The following is a 26,585-nucleotide window of genomic DNA, read 5'->3' on the forward strand; positions in this document are numbered from 1 at the left end:
TTTAAATGTTCAAAAAAATGCTATATTTTATTTGCATGTTTAAATTATAGGGCAAATTTTCTTCATTTTTATTTTGAATGCATTTGCCTCTCATTTTATGATACTTAGATAAGACACAGATAAGAGATCTAAGTAAAAGAAGTCTGTACCAATTAAAAAATTAAGCACAAGTAGAAATCAACCTGTAACTAAGGGTGTGGATTTCAAGGGTAAATAAAGCTTATGATAACCATAGTCATGAGGGAAAAGATTAATACTAATAACCATAATGCACATATTGCAGGTTTTACTCAATTTTCTTTCCCTTAAGATACTACAACTCTTTCTGATAATCTTGCTCTGTTATTGTAAATTGGCTAGATGGGATCACAAGTCCTGCCCCAGAAGAAGAAATGTAACTCATACCTTATTGAATATTATTATTCTAAATCCCTGGCTACAGATATCAGTTCAGGACACATCTCCCAACAGGCCAAAATTCCCCTGTTCTTTCAGAAAAGTGAAAGTGAAAGTCGCTCTTTGCGACCCCATGGACTATACAGTCCATTGAATTCTCCAGGCCGGAATACTGGAGTGGATAGCTGTTCCCTCCTCTAGGGGATCTTCCCAACCCAGGGATCGAACCCAGGTCTCCCACATTATAGGCAAAATCTTTACCAGCTGAGCCACCGGGGAAGCCCTGGTTCTTTTGGGGAAGCTTCAAAAAATATTACTTACCATCTGGAAATTTCTAGCAATAAAAGCAAAATGATGACAAGCTGCTGGTGATCAGTGCTCCCATCATGGGAAGAAAGTTTCTCTAACTAAGCCAACACAGAGGGAATGAGAACTTGGAGACAGAGACAGACAGCTAGAGATACCTTAATAATACTTTTAGATCTAGATTCAGGCCTGACTCTCAAGAGCCTGACTGCCTAACTATATTCTCTGGATTTTTAACCTATTTGATTAGATCAATTCTTTTTGCTTAATTATCTTTGAGTGAGTTTCTTACAATTGCAGCAAAAATGGTTGCCCTGATTAAGGGGCAGTTAATTTGGGTCTAGAATTTTGTTCAGTGCTTACAGAAATTGTCACATCGAATTTTGTTAAGTCTCAACTTTTTAGAGTTGGGAAAATGTAAGCAAACAAAGTGACTTACTCAAAAATCCTTAACTGGTGAAAGGAGGAATGGAGTCAGACATGTGAAAATGCACTCTTAGCAGTTAGATCGAATGAATAAATTATCAGCTTTTGTGACTTTTTATCTCTCCATTTCTATAATACTATGTGAAACAACCATATTATATTTATTGCATCCCACAGCTGTCCTTTCATTAATTTTGCCTTTACCACTTTAGTTAATGGGAATTGTCATTAACTTTAATTTAAAATCCCTGAAAAATTATTATTATTATTATTATTATCTTATTATTCTTGTGTCTATTCTACTTTTTTTGGTCAATTAATTAGTGGTGAAGAGGTTCTAAAAAAGTCAAATGCTTAAAAATACATTAGATTTGACCAAAATACCTCATACAGCTATGCATCTTGTTTTCTGCAAAATAAAGTTTCCATCCAAGTGATCATTTCATATAAGTGCAAAAGCTATGTCCTTTGTTTTCTGTACTGTTCTTTAAGTGATTGTGTTTAGTAGACAAATATTCATAAGTAATGATTAACACAATAACTTTTTAAATTTAAAGGTTCTGTTTGTGTTTTATACTTTCCATTTTGAAATAATCTTAGACTTAAAGAAAAGTTCATTTGTAGTACACAGATCATTCAGCTTCTCTTAATGTCAGTGTCTTATATCACTGTGGGGTACTTGTCAGAACTAAAAAGTTAACACTGGTACTCAGTATGGACTAATCCACAGACATTATTCAGATTTTCACAGTTTTTCCCACTAATGTCTTTTTTCTCTTCTATAAGTCCACATTGTATTTAGTTGTGTCACATATCCTTAGTTTCCTCTAATATTTGGCATTTTTTCAGTATTTCCTTGTCTTTCATAATTAATTTGAAAGAAACTCTTTTGAAGAATATTACTTTTTTATTTTGCATAATATCTCGCAATTTGGGTTGATTTCATGTCTTCTAATGATTAAATTGAAGTTATGTATTGTGGATTCCCTGGTAGCTCAGCTGGTATAGAATCTGCCTGCAATGTGGGAGACCCGGGTTTAATCTGTGTGTTGGGAAGATCCCCTGGAGAAGGGAACAGTTACCCACTCCAGTATTCTGGTCAGGAGAATTCCATCGACTGTATAGTCCACGGGGTCCCAAAGAGTCTGACATGACTGAGCGACTGTCACATGCATTTTGGGCAACAGAAACATATAAGTGATATGCCTTTCTCAGGATCTCAGGTTGGGTTTACATATTGTTGATTATCATGTCTCTGGTGAAATTAACCTGATAACTTGGTTATAGTAACGTCTGTATGGCCTTCCCACATATTATTATCTCAATTGATGAAAAAAGTACTTTAAAAAATTAGTCTGTTTGCCACCGATAAATATCTTGGGAGAGACAATTTGAGAAAGTACTAATCTGTTACCCTTCAAACTCAGTTCTACTTTCTCAAATTTCTTTTGACATTTCTTGTTTACTTACTTGTTCATTAAAATGTTAGAATCAGCTTGTTCATATCTATGAAAATGCCTGCTGGAATTCTAAGACTGAATTGAATCTAGACCTATTTGTGGAGAATGATGTCACAATATTGTTATCTAACACATGAACATAGTATTTATTTAGCGTTTTTTCAATTTGTTTAATCAGTGCATTTTAGATTTTAGCACACAAATCCTGTACATATTTTTAGATTATGCCTAAATAATTCATTGTATCTGTGATGCCATTATAAATGGTACTTTTTACTTTTCTACATTGGTCTTGTCCTGTACCTTTGCTAAAATTCAGTTATTAGTTCTAAAAGGATTTTTTTGTTTTTTTTTTGCAAATTACTTGCATTTTTCTTGGTAGACAAACATGGTCTGTGAATAGATGCAGTTTAAATCTTGCTTTCTACTCTTTTATTTTCTTGCTCTATTGCATTGCCTTGAACATCCAGTACCTATAGAATAGGAGTTGGAGAGATCTCTTTGCCCTGTTTTTGAACTTCAGGGAAACCATTCTATAATTCATTGTTCAATATCAGCTTATCTCTGGAGTTATTCATTTATTTATTTATTATTTTTATATGTCCATTGGAGGATTGAGTAAATTCCTCTTTATTTGAAATTTTCTGACATTTATATCATGAATGGATGCCAAAATTTTTCAATTACTTTTCTGCATCAATTGAGAGAATCATATGTGTTTTATTCATTGCTATAAAAATACACCAAATTAACTTCATTCATTTTCGTATGTTGAATCAGCCTTGTATTCATGAGTTAAATCCCACTTGGTATGGCTAATATTATCCTTTTTATATATTTCTAAGCTTTATTTGCCAGCATTTTGATGATGAATTTGACCTCTAATTTCATTTCTTCTCGCAACCCCACCTTGCTTTAGGTTGAAATTCCCACCTCCCCCAACCTACCTTAATTGCTCTAGTGTGTAAACATCTCTATTAACCAGAGTGTATCTTTAAATAACATTATATACTTTCATATAGTATAATGAAACAAAAATATATTTCTGTCTTCCCCTCTCATTCTTTTTGCTATGGATGTAACATTTTAATTTTACATATGCCGTAAAGATATTAATTCATCACTACGTTTTCATTCTACATAGTTAATTGTCTTTTAGAGAAACAAAAAATAAAAATAGATAAACCTTATTTTATCTTTATTCCATTTGCAGCATTCTTCGTTTATTTATGTAGATTTAAGCTTTGATCTGGCATAATCCTTCTTTCTGTAAAGCTCCTTTAGCATTTTTTGTAATTTTGGTTTTTGGACACTGGGTTCCCTATTTTTGTTTGAGAAAGCCTTTATTTCCTCCTATTTTTCTAATTTTGGTACATAACTTTATTTTAATAAATAGAATAGTTTTAATTTACAAATAAATTGCAGAGATAATAGAGGATCCCCACATACTCCCATAGTCATTTATTCCAATTATTAATGTATTATATTAATATCATACATTTTTTACTATTATTGATACATTTTTAACTAAAGTCATTAAATTATTCAAATTTCCTTAGTTTTTACCCAATTTTCTTTTTTCTGTTTTATGATCATCCGATTACATTTAATTGTCATGCTTCCTTAGCTATCTCTTAGCTGTGACAATTTCTCAGACTTCTTGTTTTTCATGAATTTGACAGTTTGAAGAATACTAGCCATGTAACTTATAGAATGTCATTAGTTGGGATCTCTCTTATGTTTTTCTCATTATCAAACTGAGGTTATTCGTTTTTGAGAGTAAGGCCACAAAGGTAAATTGCCATTCTCATCGCATTATATCAAAAGTACGTACTATCAACATAGATTTTTACTGTTGATGTTAACCTTGGACAACAGACTGAGAAAGCATTTGTCAAGTTTCTCCACTGTAATGTTTATCTTTTTTGTTCCTTTTCTGTATTTTTCAGAGGCTAGTATCTTTGTGCAGCCATTACTTAGCATTAAATGTTATGCCACACCTCCTTGAGGGGAAATAATATACATATGTATTTGTAATTCTGCATAAGATATTTGTCTATTCTCCCACATTTGTACATTTATTCCAAAAGTATTTATAGTAATATGGATTCAGGAATATTTCATTTATCCTTAATATAAAACCTGATATTACTTTGTGTGTGTGTGTGGGCTCAGTCATGTCTAACTCTGCAACCCCTTGAACAGTGGCCTGCCAGGGTCCTCTGTCCATGGGATTTTCCAGACAAGAATAATGGAGTGGGTTGCCATTCCTTTCTCCAGAGGATCTTCTAGACCCAGAGGCCAAATTCATGTCTCCTGCATTGCAGGTGGATTCTTTACCACTGAGCCATTAGGGAAGCTGGTCCCATCATTTCATGTCAAATAGATGGAGAAACAGTGGAAACAGTGACAGATTTTATTTTGGGGGCTCCAAATCACTGTAGATGGTGACTGTAGCCATGAAATTAAAAGACACTTGCTCCTTGGAAGAAAAGCTATGACCAACCTAGACAGCATATTATAAAGCAGAGATGTTATTTTACCAACAAAGGTCCATCTAGTCAAAGCTATGGTTTTTCCAGTGGTCATGTATGGATGTGAGAGTTGGACTATAAAGAAAGCTGAGCACTGAAGGATTGATGCTTTTGAACTGTGGTGTTGGAGAAGACTCTTGAGAGTCCCTTGGACTACAAGGAGATCCAACCACTCCATCCTAAAGGAAATTAATCCTGAATATTCGTCAGAAGTACTGATGCTGAAGCTGAAGCTCCAATACTTTGGCCACTTGATGTGAAGAACCAACTCATTGAAAAAGACCCTGATGCTGGGAAAGATTGAAAGCACGAGGAGAGGGAATGACAGAGGATGAGATGGTTGGATGGCATCACTGAAGCAATGAACATAAGTTTGAGTAGGCTCCGAGAGTTGGTGATGGACAGGGAAGCCTGGTGTGCTGCAGTCCATGGGGTTGCAAAGAGTTGGATATGACTGAGCGACTGAACTGAATAATACTTTATTTTGTTCAAGTTTTCCAGCATTGCCTTTGGGAACTCGTTCAGTTGTCTCCTGTGTCCTTTTAATGTATCCTCATTGTTGTAGATTTTAAGCATTTTATTTTATGACTACAAGATACTTGAGATTTTTTCCCTATATTTCTCAGCTCATGCTAAGTTGCTAAGTCATTAATATATATATATATTAACACACACAGAGACATATATATATATATATATATATATATATATAATATACACACACGCATACACACACACATATGTACTTGTGTGCTCAGTTGGAAAGTTGTGTCCAACTCTTGTTCTGACCTCATGGACTGTAGTCCACCAGGCTCCTCTGTCCATGGGATTTTCCAGGCAAGACTATTGGAGCAGATTGCCATTCTTTTCTCTAGGGGATATCCCCAATGCAGGGATTGAACATGTGTCTCTTGCACCAATTCACATTCTCACCAACAGGGTATGAAGGTTCCCATTTCATTTATGTATCTATTCTTTTGTCAGTATCACACTGCATTGGTTATGGTAACTTTATATAAATCTCCAACTTTCTTTTTCTTATTCTCTATTGTATTGTTTGTTCTGGGTGTTTTGTCTTTCCATATACACTGTAGAATCAGATTGTAGATATGCAAAAAATAGCTTACTGGGAGTTTAACTGCAATTACATTGGCCTTATAGATTAAGTAAGAAATAACTAGCATTTTAATAACATTTAATCTTCATTCCTTGGACATGAATTAGCTCTCCATTATTTATCACCTAGGTTTTTTTCATAAGTGTTTTGTGTACATATATATGCTTTGTAAACAAGTCCTACACATATTTTGATAGATTTATACCTAAGTATTTCCTTTTAGGGGTACTATTTTTATTAAAATTTTTATAAGCCTAAATTCTAGTTGTTCATTACAGGTATATAGGGGAGGTTTATTTTTATATATTAAACTTGTTTCCTGTGACTTTACTGTACTCCTTTATTCCAGGTGTTTTTATAGATTTTTTTTAAATGGTCTATATAAACATACAATTATGTCCTCTCTGAATAAAGACAGTTCATTTCTTTCCTATGTATACCCTTTGTTTCTTTTTCTTGTCTCATTTAAATAGCTAGGACTTCCAGTAAAACTTGGAATAAGAGTGATGTGAAAGAATATTCTGCTTTTCCAGATTCTTGACAGTGAAAGCATCCAGTTAACACCACTGGATACAATTCTAGCTGTAGGCTTTGTGGCTGGTTCCTATTTAATTGAGGAAGTTTCCCTTTATTCATACTTTTCTGAGAGGTTTTTATCAAGAATAAGCATTAAATTTTTGTGTCAATCCGTTCATATGATTTTTCTTCTTTAGTCTGTTGATATGATACACAACTTTGATTTTAAGATGTTGAACTAATCTCGTATATCTTGGGAGTTTGCCACCCATCCTACTAAGACTGACTCATTGTGCCTAAATGGTTTATACATTCTGGTTTGTGCTAAACACCCAGTTTACTTCTGGGTGTGTGAAATGTTCGTATATGCTCCTCACGGATGCCTACATGATTTAAGCACTGACTCTCTAATGAGCTGCTTTGGTTGATAACATTTTATCCAAGTTGTCACAACTCATCGCTACCTTAAATAGAGAATGCTTGGTGTAACTCTACTGGGAGAGGACCTTTGAAAGATTGCACGTGGCTTCCACTGGACTTCAGGTCATGAACCTTTTCCCTTTGATGATTGTACTTAGTATCCTTTCAATGTAATAAATTGTAGCCATGATTACAAATATATGCTGAGACCCGATTTCCTCCCAGTGAATCATCAGACCTGATAGTAGTACTAGGGACTGACTTCAAACTGTGTTTCTCTGTTTCTATCTCTCTGGAAGAAATTTTAGAAAACTGGTGGTTGTGGTGGTGGTATAGTTGCTAAGTTGTGTCTGACTCTTGTGGCCCCATGGACTGTAGCCTGTAAGGCTCCTCTGTCCATGGGATTCTCCAGGCAAGAATCCTAGGTCTTACTACTCAAATGTTTAATGAAACTCACACACAAAAAAAACCCATCTGGGTCTAGTGCCTTCCCTTCCCCTGAGTGTTGTTAATTACTCATTAAATTTTATAGCAGATAAAGCAATATTCAAATTATCACCTTTTTATGTTAGTTTTTGTAGTTTGCATCTTTCAAATAATTGATCCATTTTCTTCCACATTTTTTAATATTTTTTGGGAGTATGTAATTCTAGTTTGATAAGGTTTTTTGTTTGTTTTCCCTTTAAATATTTTAAAGATAACTCTCCATGTTCCTCTTTCTTCCCTAGTTTCTGATATGAACTCTGCCATAATTCTCTTTAAATGTGTAGATCTATTCCCCCATTTGACTACTAAATTTTCTTTTTCTTCTTCAGCATTTACAATATGATATTCATAGGCTAACAAAACAAACGAAAAACCCCAATGATCTCTTTGGTATTTTTTGAGCTCTTCTGTAGTTTAATTTTTGTCATTTATTTGGAGAACTATTGAACATTATTTCTTCAACTATTTGTTCTACCTCATTCTCTCTCTTTTCTTCTGAGATTCCTGTTAAGCATGTGTTAGACTGTTTACTATTTTTTTCACACCTCTTAATTTTTCTATAGATTCTTTTTCTTTTAATACTTTATTCTTGTGTTTCAGTTTTCATTGGATAATTTTCACTGACATATCATCAAGTTCATTGATTTTTTTTTCCTTGACTGTTTTGAATCTACTAATGAGTTATATGGTATTCTTTATCTTTGTTACTATGATTTTTGTTGTTAGCTTTACCATTTGTTTCATAACTTCTAAATTTACTGAAATTTGCTGAAATTACTTTGCTGAAGTCATCCATTTAATTTTGTGTCTTGTCCATCTTTTCTACTGAAAGAAAAGAAAGAAAGTGAAAGTGAAAATCCCTTGTCCTGTCCCACTCTTTGCGACCCTGCAGACTGGAGCTCGCCAGCCTCCTCTGTCCGTGGGGTTCTCCAGGCGAGAATACTCTAGTGGGTAGACGTTCCCTTCACCAAGGAATCTTTCCAACCCAGGGATCAAACCCAGGTCTCCCGCATTGCAGGCAGATTCTTTACCGTCTGAGCCACCAGGGAAGCCCTTAATTTGTTCATCTTAGTTATTTATGTGTCCTGTGAGATAGTTCCAATATTTGTAACATGTCTGACTGAGGTTCTGCCAATTACTCTATCTCTAGACAATGGGTAGTTTTTTTTTGTTTGTTTTTTTTTAACTAATATTGTTTACATTATATCATAGGTTTCAAATTTCTCTAGTGGTATCTTATGCTATGGTGGAGGCTAGTCTATCAGAAAGCTTTTCTCAATCTCTGTCTCACTCTATTTTAGGTCTTATATTTGTACTTGCCATGTTCTGTGCAACACTCCCGGCAACATTTCACTATTAACTTTTTATTCATTTTTTATTAGCCTGGTTGTAGGGTTAGGGTGGGTCTCTGTGGTTCTGATTTAGCCTTGATCTGATTTAAGCAAACACTGTGCCCTTGGATCTCAAACATGTGCCTACTCTGTCAATGGGATTTTCTAGGCAAGAATACTGTTGTGATTTGCCATAGGCAATGGGGAGATAGATTCAAACTGAGTAAGAAATTTGCCCACAGTTGCACATCTAGAAAAGACTATGGAGGAAATTTGAACCAAAGCAACTTAACTTCAGAACATAGCCTCTTAAATGCTGATCTCCTCTTCCTTTTCTGAGGAAAGGAAGTGACCTTCAAATGATCACACACTGGTAAAAAACAAAACAAAACAAAAACTGTCATCTGCCTTTTTGAGTCACTTGGTGCAATTCTGGAAGGTAAATGGGGGATAGTTTTGTCAGTTTTTCAAACTAAGAAAAAGCTGCCCATGTGAAACTTTTGAAATCATTCTGTTCATCTTTTTGCTGGCCCATCTAAAATAACTATTACTGTTTGGTGTGCTTAAATAGCATGTATGTCAATCTAAAGTATACACTTATATCTGAACTAGTTCTTAGATCTGGACTAGTTCTTAGATCTGAACTAGCTAGTCAGACTTTTTTTTTTTTATTGTATGTTGTATGTCTTTTCATAATTAATTACAAATGTGATCCTCAGATGTGTAGAAAAATACCCCTGATAAAACTTCAAAATTTTAATGAGCAGAAGTGACCAACGTTTGACCTCCTTTCATAGAATCTTAATTGAACCATAAGTAGTTATCCTAAAATAATCATGGACTCCAATGGGAGTGTGGTCAAGATGATAATTGCTATATTAGGCTGATTGACTAAGGTCATGAAAAGTTATTACTGTGAGGGTAAACGGTCACAAATGTACCATGTCCTTAGTTTAATTTGAATTCTGTCAATAATAGGGGCGATAATTATTATACTCATATTTTATGAAAAATCATTTTCTATTCAAATTAATATATCTTCAGTCTATAAGCAATTAATCCAAAAATAAATGATTGCCCACAACCATCATTGAGAGCATTGTTGTATAGCATTTTTTAGGTTTTTTTTTCCCCCTGATACGTTAGTCTGTGGACATAAACTACCAACTAAATGCAAAGACATCTAAAGCTGAGGATTATTTCCATATAATTACTTATTCAAACTTAATTAAAAGTTGGTAAGAAGGAATCGACACTAATTTATCACTTATTATACACTGTTGAATGTTCTAGACATTTAACATATATTTTATTTCCCTATAATACAATTTGATAAGACAAATTCTATTATCCCCAATTTATAGATAACAAAACTAAATTTCAAGAGAGACTATGAAACTTGAGTAAGCTCATGTGGATTTTTATTTATTTATTATTTTTGTTTGTTTGTTTTGCCCTTGAACTTTTATTTTATTTTATTTTATTTTCCTTTTTATTTTTTTATTTATTTTTTTTTAAATATTGTTTTATTAGTTGGAGGCCAATCACTTTACAACATTTCAGTGGGTTTTGTCATACATTGACATGAATCAGCCATATAGTCACACGTATTCCCCATCCCGATCCCCCCTCCCACCTCCCTCCCCACCCGACTCCTCAGGGTCCTCCCAGTGCACCAGGCCCGAGCACCTGACTCATGTATCCCACCTGGGCTGGTGGTCCGTTTCACCATAGATAGTATACATGCTGTTCTTTCAAAACATCCCACCCTCACGTTCTCCCCCAGAGTTCAAAAGTCTGTTCTGTACTTCTGTGTCTCTTTTTCTGTTTTGCATATAGGGTTATCGCCACCATCTATCTAAATTCCGTATATATGTGTTAGTATACTGTAATGTTCTTTATCTTTCTGGCTTACTTCACTCTGTATAATGGGCTCCAGTTTCATCCATCTCGTTAGAACTGATTCAAATGAATTCTTTTTAACGGCTGAGTAATATTCCATGGTGTATATGTACCACAGCTTCCTTATCCATTCGTCTGCTGATGGGCATCTGGGTTGCTTCCATGTCCTGGCTATTATAAACAGTGCTGCGATGAACATTGGGGTGCACGTGTCTCTTTCAGATCTGGATTCCTCAGTGTGTATGCCTAGAAGTGGTATTGCTGGGTCATATGGCAGCTCTATTTCCAGTTTTTTAAGAAATCTCCACACTGTTTTCCATAGTGGCTGTACTAGTTTGCATTCCCACCAACAGTGTAAGAGGGTTCCCTTTTCTCCACACCCTCTCCAGCATTTATTGCTTGTAGACTTTTGGATAGCAGCCATCCTGACTGGCGTGTAATGGTACCTCATTGTGGTTTTGATTTGCATTTCTCTGATGATGAGTGATGTTGAGCATCTTTTCATGTGTTTGTTAGCCATCTGTATGTCTTCTTTGGAGAAATGTCTGTTTAGTTCTTTGGCCCATTTTTTGATTGGGTCGTTTATTTTTCTGGAATTGAGCTTCAGGAGTTGCTTGTATATTTTTGAGATTAATCCTTTGTCTGTTTCCTCATTTGTTATTATTTTCTCCCAATCTGAGGGCTGTCTTTTCACCTTACTTATAGTTTCCTTTGTTGTGCAAAAGCTTTTAATTTTCATTAGGTCCCATTTGTTTATTTTTGCTTTTATTTCCAATATTCTGGGAGGTGGGTCATAGAAGATCTTGCTGTGGTTTATGTCGGAGAGTGTTTTGCCTATGTTCTCCTCTAGGAGTTTTATAGTTTCTGGTCTTACATTTAGATCTTTAATCCATTTTGAGTTTATTTTTGTGTATGGTGTTAGAAAGTGTTCTAGTTTCATTCTTTTACAAGTGGTTGACCAGTTTTCCCAGCACCACTTGTTAAAGAGATTGTCTTTTTTCCATTGTATATCCTTGCATGTGGATTTTTAAATGGCAGTGAACAGGGTCTTATCTGCTCTACTTCATAATCATCCTCTGGGAAAATCATAGTCTAGCTGAAATATGTTCCAAAATTATCTTTTAAAATTATTGGTCTAATATATACTAAAAGAAAAAACAAACAAACAACAACAAAAAACTGTTCCTTTCTTCAAGGTTCAAATAGTTTTCATATATATGAAGCAAAATATGGTAAAACATTGTTCAGAAAATAAAATATTAATAATTTTTCAGATGCCTCGAGTAACAAGGTGATTGCTCTGTTATCCCTTACTCTCTTGGCAAAGCTGTTAGATGTATAAACATGTGGTATTCATGACTAGAGGTGTTAATAAGGCCTCTTTGGAGATTTCCACCATAATTAGTGGTAATTACCCAGCAAAATAAAACCAAAAAAAAAAAATTAAAAGAAAAAACAAACAGAGAGAGAATAAAGAAAAATAACAAAATACAAATAGAGATAGAAATAATGGAGTACTTTAGAAACAGAGAGACCTATTTTCAAGTTCTGGCTCCAACACTAATCAGCCATATGACCTTGAGCACCCAACTTAACCTCTGAGCTCACTTTTTTAAGTTGTCACAGAGATAATAATGTCTGCCTTATAAGGTTATTGGAACACTGAATTAGACAAATGTTCCTAGCAAAACTCCAGTGTCAAATAGACTCAGTAGCTATTGATTTCTTATTTTCCTTATTCTTTCCCTCTTCTTGTGTGCCTGTCTAATAATAGGCATCATCTCTAAATTGTCCTAGGAATGTGGCCTCTGGCATGGGGCAGTGTTTTAAACTATATAGCCAAAATAACATGAACCCAGAGGAAAAACTATTTGATGTGGTAATAGTTGAAGCTGCTCTTGGTGTGTTAATTTATGCTGAAGTAAAAATACAGAAATTCCTTAGGATGATGACTCTTTAAAGCTTTCAGAAAGTATTATTCTCCATAGGAGGAGAGAATTACTTTACATTCTTCCCTTTTAATGTATCTCATTACACCTTTCAAACATATACATTTCATTACACACTTCCATTAAAGTGTCTCATTATAACTTTCAAATATGTACATCTCATTACATCTCCTTTAAGCATCTTTACATATTCTACATTTGTGGAATTCATTAAAGCCTTTCCCTTGTATATCTTGTTACTAAATTACTTTCATGTATGTTATTATAACCTATATTTCTCATTACCTTACTTAAACATGCACATCTCATTACACCTTACTATTTATGCATCTCATTACACTCCTTAAAAATGTGTATCATATTACAACTTTCTCCTTTGCATATCGTTGCATTTGTCCAATTATGCATCTCATTATGCCATTTCATTTATGCATTTTATTATACCTTTCCTCTTATCCATATCTTTATACTCCTTAAACCCAAGCATCTAAGTCAACCTCTACTGTATTCCTTTTGATATACATTATAGATATTATCTTCATTTTTCCATGTGTGGTTTTTCTGGCAACCCTTAAAAATATGAATATCAATCTGAGGACTGATGGTGTTACTCTTCTTAAATATGCATATCTCATTTCATATTTAACATATTTTAGATGTCTCTTTTATGCTTTAAATTTTTATTTTTCCTTTTCTGTTTAAACCTTTTAAGAAAAAGTGACTCATGTTGTCCTTGATCTCATGACACCCTTGAAAGAGCAGCATCTCTGTTATTATGACTTCCTTGCTTCTCTTGTTCTAAATCTACTAGTATTCCTTTCAAATATGTGTATCACATTGCTATCCCTTGGATGTGCACTGCTATTTATTCTCCATCAATTATGTTTCTTTTCTTTCCTTAAATTATCTCTAGTTTAGGTGGTTGAGATATCATCTGATTATTATCCTCAGCCATAAATGGAATTTCCCCTGTTGTTTGCTCTTCTCTAGGTTATTATTTTTCACTATAAAAATATACTCTCTCCCTGAGGCAATAGATGCCTTCGAATACATTAAGAAGTCAAATATAACCAAATGGTCCATGTGTTACTCTACATAAATTTTCTTTTATTATCTGAGCATTTTTGTTGTGGTGCTATTTACAAGGATACAATTGCGGAAATTTCAACATTCACCATGCTTTAATTGTGCAGTTTTGTTAGCAATAATGAAATAAGCTGCACTGGGACATTTATTATATGGACATTGTAATCAAGATTCTACCAATAAGAAATTCATTGCAATCTAAATAATATACCCAGGGTCTGTAAATTTGAGTATAATTTAGGACACTTACTAAGTATAGTTACTTGAGAACATTCATAGATATTGACCCATGCAGTCTAGAGATGCCCCTGTCACCAGAAAGAATATTGAATCAGATCTGGTAGATTAGGTTTTATGTCACAGCTTTTACTGTGTGGGAAATTTTACTGTGTAGTTAAATTACTTAATTTTTTTTAGTCAATTAATCAAAGCATCAAGCTAACTCTTACATGTATAACCATAAATGTGTATTATATAGGCATATACATATGCATGTATGTATGGGTATATATAGTATCTAATAAAGTGGAGATAATTTTTTGATCAATTTACTTTTGAAGATGGTTTGTGACATTTTGGATTTCTTTTCCATTCAGTCATCTGTTTTCATTCAAGAAGTATTCTGAGCTCCTTTTCTGAGCCAGATACTATGCCATTATTGGAAATAGAGCAATGAACAGACAAGATTCAGGTCTAATAGAAAATATTCTTATTAGGGAAACAGATAGTAAATGAACACATAAAAAAATGAACAAAATTCCAGATAATGAGCAATACAGAAGAGAAACGAAAGTGGAAATGGCATATTTAGGAATCTAGCGACAGACAACAAAGGGTAGCTCTCGTCACCCCAGGATGAAGGGGTAAGGGAAGGGGATAAAGTGTCATAGTGCCAGTGAGGGCTGACATGGAAGATAGATAGGAGCTGTGGTTGTAGACTGATGAAGTTATTGCCAGGCTGTAAAGCTGAAAAGAAGAAAGCAAGGGTAATATACCCTGAGTTCTTACTGTGCATCCTCTGCTGTCATGCTGGTGTCTCCCATTGTCTGAGGCCAACAGAGAGAGAACCTGGTGATACTCGCTATAACTAGAATCTTGACTGTATGGTCTTTATTAGTCTCCTAGGGCTACTGTTACAAGTTGCCACAAAGTTGGTGATTGAAAACAGCAGATTTTTTTTTTCCATGTGGTTCTAGAAGATAGATGTATGAAATGAAGATGTCAGCAGGGCGATGCATCCTTTGAAGGATCTACAGGAAAATTGATTATTCCTTTGCCTCTTCCTAGTTTCTTATGGCTACCTTGCCATTCCTTGGCTAGTAGCTGCATCACTGCAGTCTCTGACATCATCTTTACATGGTATTCTTCCCTGTGTATGACCCTGTGTATCCTCTGTTCTTAGATGGACACCAGACATTGGATTTAGGGTCCACTCTAAGTCAGTATGACACCATCTTAACTAACTGTTTCTATAAAGACTCTATTTTCAAATGAGGTTACATTCAGAAGTTTTAGTGGGACAAGATTTTTTTGGGGAGGAAGATGAGATGTTTGTGTGGCATCACTGACTCAATGGACATGGGTTTGGGTGGACTCTGGGAGTTGGTGATGGACAGGGAGGCCTGGCGTGCTGCAGTTCATGGGGTCCCAAAGAGTCGGACACGATTGAGTGACTGAACTGAACTGAACTAGTCAACAAATTTCAGAGTCCATGGAGTACATATTCCAATACACTTACCTAACTGGAAGATGTGCTATAGAAGATTGTAGTTATTTTCAAAATTCCAATTGGATAAATTATTTACTAGGACAAAGAATTGCCTAAACCTCTGTGTTCAAGTTAAGTCTGTGCTGACCTATCCTTCTCAGATCCACTATACTACTCAGGCAAGAAACACTATACCATCGGTGCAGTAAGAGATGTGATTGCTGGTGGAGCCAAGAGATCTACATGGTCTTTTTATTATCTATCCCTTACTATTCTTCCAGTTTCTCCTCATACCTTTCCACTTCCACACTATGCCTTAACCACTAGTTGTCTCCTTTCCAAAAAATAAACCCACACTCAAAAGTGAAATAAAAAATTTTATCAGTTAAAAAAATAAAAAATAAACCCAGGATGTTCCCTGCGTCTGAATATTTGTAATCCAGTAGTACTTTCTACATGTATTATCATGTCTGACTCTTTCAGTGTTCCTATTCACTTCAGTTGCCTTCATACTAAAGTGATATTCCATGAACAGCTACATATGTAGTAAAACTTCCAGCCCTATAATTTTGGCACTTTCTATCATAACCTGCCATGACCATTTTTTTTCTTTAGTACTTATGATTATTTAATTTGGTTGATACCACTGCATTACCTGCCTCTCTCACTGTGCTATAAACTCTGCAAGGGCAGCAGTCCTATCTCCCCTTGTTTATCAGTGAGTCTCCAGCACCGTGAACACTTTATGGTACTTAGTAGGTAAGTGTGAACTGAATGATTGAATGAAATTGGGGAATGATTTCTTAAATTTATTATTCTTTCAATCTGCTTTAAAAATGCTGTGATCAAAATCTACATAATGAACAAGATAATTCTCTTTTTAAATTCTAAGATGTATGCAGAACAAGTGTGCCAACAGAGATAGTAGCCTTATTTCACATGGCTTGCCCTTACCAGGAAGTATTTAACCCCACAAATACTCACTGGGATGGATACATTACAGGTACAACTAGGTGCAGTTTAATCTTCCTGCAGATATATAGGATAAATTTAAATGGGGCTATTTTTATTAATATTTTATGCTATAAACTATGTCCTTAAAGTCTGTAGACTTTTAAGCATGGTATAATACTTGTATTTTAGGGAAGATGGCTTTATATAAATTATAAATTTACTCAGTTGAAAAATCAATGCATAAAATTGTTGACATAATATCTTTGTCTTGGGATATACGCAATGACATATTTAAATGTAACTTAAGGACTTTCCTTTAGTGACTAATATTTTATTGCTACTTATTGAAACAGAGTAAATTGAAAGTAAAAGTTATAAAAAAATGAAAACTTGAAACTATCATATTACCCTTCTATTTGTAGCATACAAATCATATAATGTCAAAAAAGTCAAAACATAGCCTGGAAATAACAATGAACTCTTTCTAAAGAATTTCCTCTAGATTAAGTATGAAATAATTTGGGAATAGAAATTGAATGGGTTAAAAAATGCTCTCTAAATTTCATAAAACTTTGTTAGGAAGATGGGCAATTTCCCATAATGGTCAAACAAATGATAGATCTGAATGAGCGTATGCAACAGTTACATGAATGAGTTCATGAGCTAAGAACTGTGTGTGAACTGTGAGGTGTAGGAATATATAGTGACTTTTGGAAGAGAGACAAGTTGAACAGATCTGTATGAAGTTTTATACATAGAACATAGTCTGACACATACTCATGAGATACCAGAAATTTAAAAGAAACTAGTATATTCAAAACAGAGATATATAACAACTTTACCTCTTCAATAGGCTTCCTAAAGAAACCACCTGTGGCATTGTCATTGTGTTCAGCCTCTAAGTTGTGTCTGACTCTTTGTGACCCCATGGAAAGAAGCTCACCACTCTTCCAAGTCCTTCACCAATTCGCAGAGCTTGCTCAAACTCATGTCAACTGGGTCAGTGATGCCATCCAACCATCTCACCCTCTGTCACCACCCCTTCCCTGCCTTCAGTCTTTGCCAGCATCAGGGTCTTTTCTGAGTTGGCTTTTCACATCAGGTGGCCAAAGTATTGGAGCTTCAGTTTCAATATCAGTCCTTCCAATGAATAATTAGGACTGATTTCCTTTAGGATTGACTAGTTTGATCTCCTTGAAGTCCAAGGGACTCTCAAGAGTCTTCTCCAACACCACAGTTCAAAAGCATCAATTGTTTGGCACTCAATCTTCATTATGGTCAACTCTCACATCCATACATCATATATATTCCACATCCTTTCAGACAGAAGAAGAATTTTGATTCAGGTCCTTAAGATATAGAACTACATTTACAAATGCTATCTCTAAACTAAACCAGCCCTTCCTGTACACCAAAACTAGGATGTGCACATGTTTTCAGAGGTCTGCTTTACATCTGCATATCTTTGGGTTCTCTTCCAGTCCTGAAATAAAAGAACACATGCACATGTAGGAATGTATACACACACACATATATATAATACAATGTCATAATTCAAAGACATTCAGAAGATTTTAATGTTACCAGAGGATAAGGATGTTGGTAGGGTGGGTGAAATGGGTGAAAGAGGTAAACTGCATGGTGATGGAAGGTAACTAGACTTGTGGTGATCACATTGTAGTGTATATAGACATTGAACGCTGTACATCTAAAACATAGAATTTAAAACATAAAATTTTAAATAGTATAATATATATTAATATAATATATTAACCTAAATATTAAAATAAAATCAGCATATTTATATAATATAATGAACTGTGACATTTAGTGAGCAAATTACTATGTGTTTGACACTGTGCAATGTACTATGAGGCAGAAAGTGTTACACAGTTGTTTGCTATATTTCACAGATAGGAAAACAAATGCTTAAAGAATTTGGCCCATCTGAATTCACAAGCTACTAAATAAAGGAAATAGGTCTTAAAAACATGCAGTCTTGACTCTAGAACATGGTTTCCTAACCCATACTATATACTAAGTATATTATAATATACTTGTTAAGTATTAATCCTTAGTATTATTCTCAGCATTATTATTATCCTAAGTATTATTAGTATATTTGGCATACTGCTCATTTTAGAAATCTCTAAAACAGTTTACTAATCTACAGATCTTTAATAGAAGTACATTTCTTTGGATTGAGATATTTTTCTTACAACCATGTCTTTTAAACTTCAAATAGTCCTTAAAAATTTAGCACTAAACTTCTGTTTGTTTGTAAGCACACCTATTCATGAGAGCAAGGACTATGTCATATTCATCCTTTAACCCCCAGTGCCTAACATAGGATAGCCCAAATATAAGATACAGTGAATGAATGATGTATGTAGAGATCTTAAACAGCTATATGAGGATGCTAGGCAAATGTGAGTGTGATCTTATATGGAAAACAAAGAGAATGAATTATGACATAGTGTGTATAAATAATGAAAGAAAACATAGTATTCTACCCCTCATAAGAGCAAAAAAGTGCACCTATATTGATAATTTTTTAATCCAAAAGAAAAGGGAAGGAATATAAATAGAAAATAATCCCTGCAGGATATCCCTGTGGCTCAAACAGTAAAGAATTTGCCTTCAATGCAGGAGACCAGGATTTGATCCCTGGGTAGGGAAGATCCTCTGGAGAAGGGTATGGCAATCCACTCCAATATTCTTGCCTGGAGAATCACATGGAGCCAGGCGGGCTACAGTCCAAGGGGTCACAAAGAGTCAGACATGACTGAGTGACTAACACACAATCCATGCTCTAAAATACTTTATCCCTATAAACTCATATTAGTGTATGGATTTATCATCTTTAATAAATTAGTAATAAAAATAAGTGAATTATATATGATAGATTATATATAATATATTAGAAGTTGATTTATATGATTAATTAAAAAAAACAGAACAATATAGGAGGTTTGGAAGCATAGGAGGGAGGATCACAATGTAATTAGGCTGAACATTGTAGACTTTGTGAAGAAAGTAAGATTTGAACAGTCTTTAAGTAGTTGAGGTATCCAGAGCAAATAACTCCTGCTGTATCCAAAGCAAACTCTAGATCAAAGATCTTACTGAAGAAAGGTGTCTAGTCTATTAAGTAAATAGTGATAAAGTGACCAACTTTCCCAGTTTTCCTAGCATTATCTTGATTAGTACTGACTCTCCTGTATGCTCAGCTCCAAGCAAACTAGAACAGTTGGTTACACCAAATCCAGTGCAGAGGACGGTGTGACTGGAACAGAGAACTGAGAAAGAACAGCACTGTAAGGTCAAAATGATAGTGGGAGAACATAACATTTTAGCCTTCAGGGCATTATGATAATGCTTGCTTCAAGGTTTTGAATAGGAGAAAATACTACATATATTTCAAAAGATCATTCTGTAGTGGTTCCAGAATGGAAGCAGGGATGTTCTAGGAGGTTAGGGAAATTATCCAAATGAGAAGTTATAGTAGATATTATATTAGATTTCTGGAGCTGCCATAATAAAGTATTACAAACTGGGAGCCTTATAACAACAAAAATACATTGTCTCACAATTCTGGAGGCCCAAAGTATGAGATCAAAATGTTGGTAGGGTAATGGTCCCTATGAAACCTGAACAGGAAGATCATTCCTTTGCCTTTCCTGAATTTGGGTGGATTGCCCTCAACTCTTGGTGTTCCTTGGCTTGTAGGTGTATCACTCCAATCTTCCATCTTCACATGATTATCTTCTCTGTATGTGTCTGTCTCTGTCTCCTAGTTTCTTTTTGTAAAGACACTAATCATATTGTTTAGGGTCCATTCTATTGACCTCACTTTAAATTTATTACCTTTATAAAGACAGTGTTTCCAAATGATATATTCTAAGACTTCAACACATCTTTTTGGTGGGACACAATTCAACACATACAATTATAGAGGTCAAATTCTAAATATAATTGTATGTGTTGAATTGTGTGGGAGAAGGCGAGGGTATGATGTTTCGAGAGAACAGCATCGAAACATGTATATTATCTAGGGTGAAACAGATCGCCAGCCCAGGTTGGATGCATGAGACAAGTGCTCGGGCCTGGTGCACTGGGAAGACCCAGAGGGATGGGATGGGGAGGGAGGTGTGTGAGGGGGGATCGGGATGGGGAATATATGTAAATCCTTGGCTGATTCATGTCAATGTATGACAAAAACCACTACAATATTGTAAAGTAACTAGCCTCCAACTAATAAAAATAAATGAAAAAAAATTCTAAATATATTTTGAAAGTAAAATAGGCAACATTTCCTGAGAGATTAAATTGGGATTGAACAAGAATGACATGAATTATACCTCCAATATTTTAGCCTGAGAAAATGAGAGTTGTTGTGATCAAGTGAGATTGAAAAGGCTGTGGGTAGAATAAATTTGGAGGAAAGTTCAGTTCAATTTTGAACATGTTGAGTTTGGAATTTCTGTTACCATCCAATTGAAGGTGTAAAGTAGACAGATATATAAGTCATCAAGTGAGACAGAGTGAGAATGGAGAAGGAGATGCTAGAATTTGAAGATAATAAATGATATCTCTTTTGAACCTGAGAATAACTTTAAGCTTGTTAGAGTAGCTATTGTTATTATCCTCACCTTATAACCCAAGAAAGTGGATCTGAGAAGAGTTTGACCACTCGTGTATGTCAAAATAATTTGAATGAAAGTGATTTTTTAAAATTTATTTTTGCTGTTATTGTTGGTTTTGTTTTCTGCAATCAAACCCTGGTTATTTTCTAAGCATAAATAGTGGGACTGGAAAGGAGTGATGAGAACAGCAAGGCCAGACAGAGGCCATACTCCATCTGCTTGTGTGATGAAAGCTGACTCAACATCCTTGGTCAGACTCTTCTGAGGATGATCTGAGTGGAGGTGAGTTGTCCATGAGAATAGAGGTGGGTAAATTACCTCTGGGATCCTCTGGGCCGGTGGGAAATGGCCAGAAGTTTCACAATATTATTGGCCAAGAGCACCCAAGCTAGTTCTACCTGTGCCTGGAACAAAACCATATTATGGAGGGGGACCATAATGTCCTCTAGTTGCCAGGAAGGCTCCAGGTAGTCAAGAGCAGCCTTATTTTTTTCTGAAGCACATGGGATCATCTTTCCTCTATACCACATAACTTTTACCAAGAAAAATGCTAAAGATAAAGAGTAATGACATTATTCATTATGTGGATAATACTTAATACTCTACAGAATTTAAATGAAAGTTATTTTTAAAACACTCAGTTGTTACATTCTCAGATATGACAATATGTTACTATATTGATTCAAAAGCATGATATTTCATGACATGGTGTTGGCTGTAAGCTATTTCAACTGTGAAATTCCCAAGAACAAACAAATACTTTTTTTTAGAATATTATAAAATCTTGATACTGCCAGACACTATTAGAATGAAAGATAAACAATCTCCAAATATTTTGTAAAACACTAATTTTGATGTAAAAGAAAAATCTAATTTAACTAGAAAATTAAAAAAAAAAAGTTGGGATAAAGTTCACAGTTGCCTTCATGATTTGAGAGCATAACTATTGAAAGTCACTGTTTCAAAGACTGTCATAGGAGTCAACACTGTCAGTGTTTCTAACCAATGGCTCCTTAGTGTTCTTATCTTAGGTGTAGACTGGCATCATAGTAGATTAGCTTTTCAGTTTCTTTCCAGCTCTTTTTCCCTTCCACATACACGATCTGTCTGTGTCTACTTTATTTCTATCAAGCTAGAGAAAATGAGCTGAGGCAGAAGAAAAGGGAAAATTGACAGGGATATATTCCTGACCAGCATTTGCTATATACTCTCTAACAGATAGGGAAACATGTCAAAGGATGACCAGAATTTGTAATCTCTCAAGACATGCATCCCATCTTGATTTGGATGAAGTTAAAAGGGATTTAACCTTCAGAAAGTTGTACTTGGATCTAAGTTTTGAATGTTTACTAGTCCTACTTGATTGTCTTTCCAACAAAGTTCTAGAATTTTCCACATTGCTCTAATTCTTTTCTGCAAATTGCAGATAGACAAAATATAATATACACAATTAATTTATTCTTAAAAAAACAGAATTTCCTAACAGAGGCTTCCTCAACTTTATAAGGATTAACATTTGGGCCACATAATTCTTTGTTGTAAGAGGATGTCGTATAGCACCTTCATTTGTCACAACAAAATGTCTTCAAACATCTTAAAAGATCCCCTGGGAGGCAAAATAACTCCCAATTTAAAAGCATTCATCAAATAGAAAGGCAAGCAGGCTGTACTTCTTTTGTCTGCTTGTTTGCTTTATCTTTCTGTTGCATTTAAACCAAGGTAGTAACTGTCATTTTACACTCTTCCTCCTCTACGTCTCCACACTTTGTATAATTGACTTTTGGAATTTTCTTTTTCAAAATTGTTCAACATTAAAGATCTAAGAAAATAGTCTTTCTGGCTTCCTATTGACTGTAATTCCCTATTGTTTAGTCACCAAGTAGTGTCCAATCCTTTTGTGACCCCATGGACTGTAGTTCACCAGGCTTCTCTGTCCATAGGATTCTCCAGGCAAGAATACTGGAGTGGGTTGCCATTTCCTTCTCCAATAATTCACTATTAGCTGGCTCCTTTATACTTATCAGTGCAATGATGATTGATGTCTGTAATAAACCCAAAGCCCTGTGAAATTCCCAAGTGTCTTTTCTACTGCCAAAAGAAAATTAAGTTTAATTAAGTATGGTTTTAAGGTTAAGTGTATTTTGTTTTTTCAGTTTCTTTAAACATTGGGATTGTGTATGAATGATCACTTTCCCCATTCTTTCACCAGGGCTTAATGCAGAGGTTCTATTAAATCCCATTCAGTATGACCAAATTATTTGATGGCATTAAGATACAAGCTTAAGTTAGACTGTAATTGGTATTTGTTGTTTATTTCTTAATTTCACATACTGGAGTATAAAAGATATTTTTAAAGCCTAGACCACACACACTTGTATGTTATCTTCTTTTAGAGTTAGTACAACTAATGAAACATAAAACCTTTGGTTCTGAAAAGATTTTAAGGTAGAATTGTAGCTAGCAGCACAAAGCTACTGTGCATACCTCTAAATGGGGCTCAGGACTTTATGTAATCCACTGGAGTTTGTAGGCCATTTCAGTTCCATGATGGATCTTTTGGAAATTCCTAAGAAACTCAAGCCTTTTGACTGGTACTTGTCAGATAATTAGTTATCATCAGTTCAAATGCCTGATACACCCTAAACATACCATCTGTTCACTGAGTACAGATTGCACTGGGAAGAGAAAAACAAGCACATAATAGTGACTAAAAACTAGGGTATCTATATTGTTCAGGAGAAATAATAAGCAAATATTGAAGCAAATTATGGATAGAATTTTAATTTTTTATTAATAAATGAATCAACATAAAGTCAAATGATTATTATTAGAAAGATAAGCTCTGTATCAGGTTTTTATGTCTTTCCTGATAGAAATTATGATTATTTATGGGTGTTTGTGACTAATTTGTTGTCTGTGTCTGGGTATTTATAAAATATGTGTCTAACTGGGATAGAAATGATGAAAGAAGATTGAATGATGTCCTAGACTGGTAAAGGGGAGTTCTATCATGTGACTTTTCTGTAGAATCCTGAATAAAATTAGCCATACATGACAAATCCTAATGATCTGAAGATCTGAAAATCTAGTGCCTCAAGCAGAGACAGATCAGAAAGTAAATGTCATAAGGGAAAACTGAGGTTGACTTATGCAGGGACAACTAGCCAATATGGGTAGGGCAAGTAAGTGAATGAATTAGGAGAAGACCATTTTAAAAAAATGAAGAAAATATTTGAACAGGCATTTTTCTTCTATATATTTAAATTACTACTTGGTGTCATATTCTTGCTCAAATATAACTCCATTCTTTTCTTCTTTCTTTGTGCTGTTAATGTCATATAAATTACATCTATTAAATTTAATAATATAGCTTCTTCAGTGATAAAATTTTATAGATTTTTGTAGTTAAAACTGATTAAGAGAAAGTGGAGGGCAAAATATATAATTGTAATAGATTTTATAATCCCTTTTATAATTACATTTACTGGTGCTTTTTGTTTCATCACATGGATTTCAATTGTCATCTGACGTCACTAGACTGAATCTTTCTTGCAAGGTAGGTATGCCATCAACAAATTCTCTCTATGTGATTGTATCATTATTCTGCCTTCATTTTTGAAAAATAGTTAGCAGGATTATTGACTGACAGTTTTTTTGTTTGTTTGCTTTGGTTTGTTTCTCTGTTATCATTTCAAATGCTGTCCTGACCATAGCCTCCTGGCTTCTATTGTTTCTGATAAGAAATCATTTCTTACTCTTGTTACTCTTAAAGGGTTTCTCTTGTGCATAATGACTCATTTTCCCTTGATGTTTTCATGATTTTTTTTTTTTTTTTTTTTTTTTGTCTTTATCTTTCACTGATTTGGCTTTGAGGCGACTAGATGTAAATCTCTTTATCTTTTTGGAATTTGTTAAAGTTCTTAGATGTGTAAGTTTTCACTTAACTTAGAAACTTTTTACCAATTACTTCTTTGAACAAGTTTTCTTCCCCTTTCTCTATTCCTTCTCATTTTGGTACTATTATTATACACATGTCTGTTTGTTTATTTGTGCTCCACAGATCTCTGAGGATCTATTAATTTTATGTACTTTCCTTTTGATATCTCAGATTGGAAGACCTTTGTTGAGGTGTCTTCAGACTTATGATTCTTCTTTGCAGTCAAATCTATTGTTGAGTCCCTCTCATAAGTTTTTTGTTTCATAAATTATTTTTATAACTTATGAAATATTCAAAATATTCACAAGTTATTTTATATGCAATTCAGAAATATCAGGCTTCCCTGATAGGTCAGTCGGTAAAGAATCTGCCTGCAATGCAGGAGACCCCAGTTTGATTCCTAGGTTGGAAAGAAGAGAAGGGACAGGCTACCTACCCCAGTATTCTTAGGCTTCTCTTGTGACTCAGCTGGTAAAGAATCTGCCTGCAATGAGGGAGACCTGGGTTTGATCCCTGGGTTGGGAAGATTCCCTGGAGAAGGGAAAGGCTATCCCCTCCAATATTCTGGCCTAGATAATTCGGGTCACAAAGAGTCAGACACAACTGAGTGATTTTCACTTCACTTATTTAAATTGACCAAAACTTTGGTTTTATCATGAAATTTAAATAAATAATGAATGTGTTAAAATGTTCACCTGCCCCCTCCTGTGACTTTATGCAGATTTTACTCTACCAAAATTCTACATTATTTGATCATAGAATCACTATTGCCTTTCATTCTTCCCATGAAAGCGACTTCAATCATATAAGCAATTCAATTCAAATAGTTAAGAGAAAACTATCAAAATTTTTTGTCTCACAAGTCAAATGGCATCTTTAAATGCAAGAGGTTCAGTTAAAGTGCCAGCTGTCTTAGAGAAAGTGGTATGGTAGAACTCAGCCATTTGACAGCAGTTTTCTTTTTTACTAGACTTTATTTTTTTTTTCCATTTCTTCCCTCTTCCTTCAGCCCTTCATCTCTTCTTTAATCTCAGCGTTCTCTTTTTCACATATACGGCACACTTGGCATACCTCTCCTAGGTTCCCATTACTTCTCAGTTGTATATATTGCTAAGTGTGATGCAAAAGTAAAGAAATCTTACAATAGGACTAAGTAATGAGTTTTTAAAATTTCAGTACCAAACACTGGTGATTTATAATGAGTTTAAAAAGGCAGTCTAAATTAACTCATCAGAAAGAAAATTAACAGGCAAATACTTTCTAAAATTAAGTTTGTGGACAAAACTAAAATGTTTGAGTTGAAACTAATATGGAGAGCATATACTATCCAATATACAATTCAGTGCTTAGAGTGGTCTTAGCAATGATGACATGGCTAACCTTAAAAAAAAAAAAAAAAAAAAAAAAAAAA

This window comes from Muntiacus reevesi, chromosome 1 (assembly GCF_963930625.1).
Source record: "Muntiacus reevesi chromosome 1, mMunRee1.1, whole genome shotgun sequence".
NCBI classification, from domain to species: Eukaryota; Metazoa; Chordata; class Mammalia; order Artiodactyla; family Cervidae; genus Muntiacus; species Muntiacus reevesi.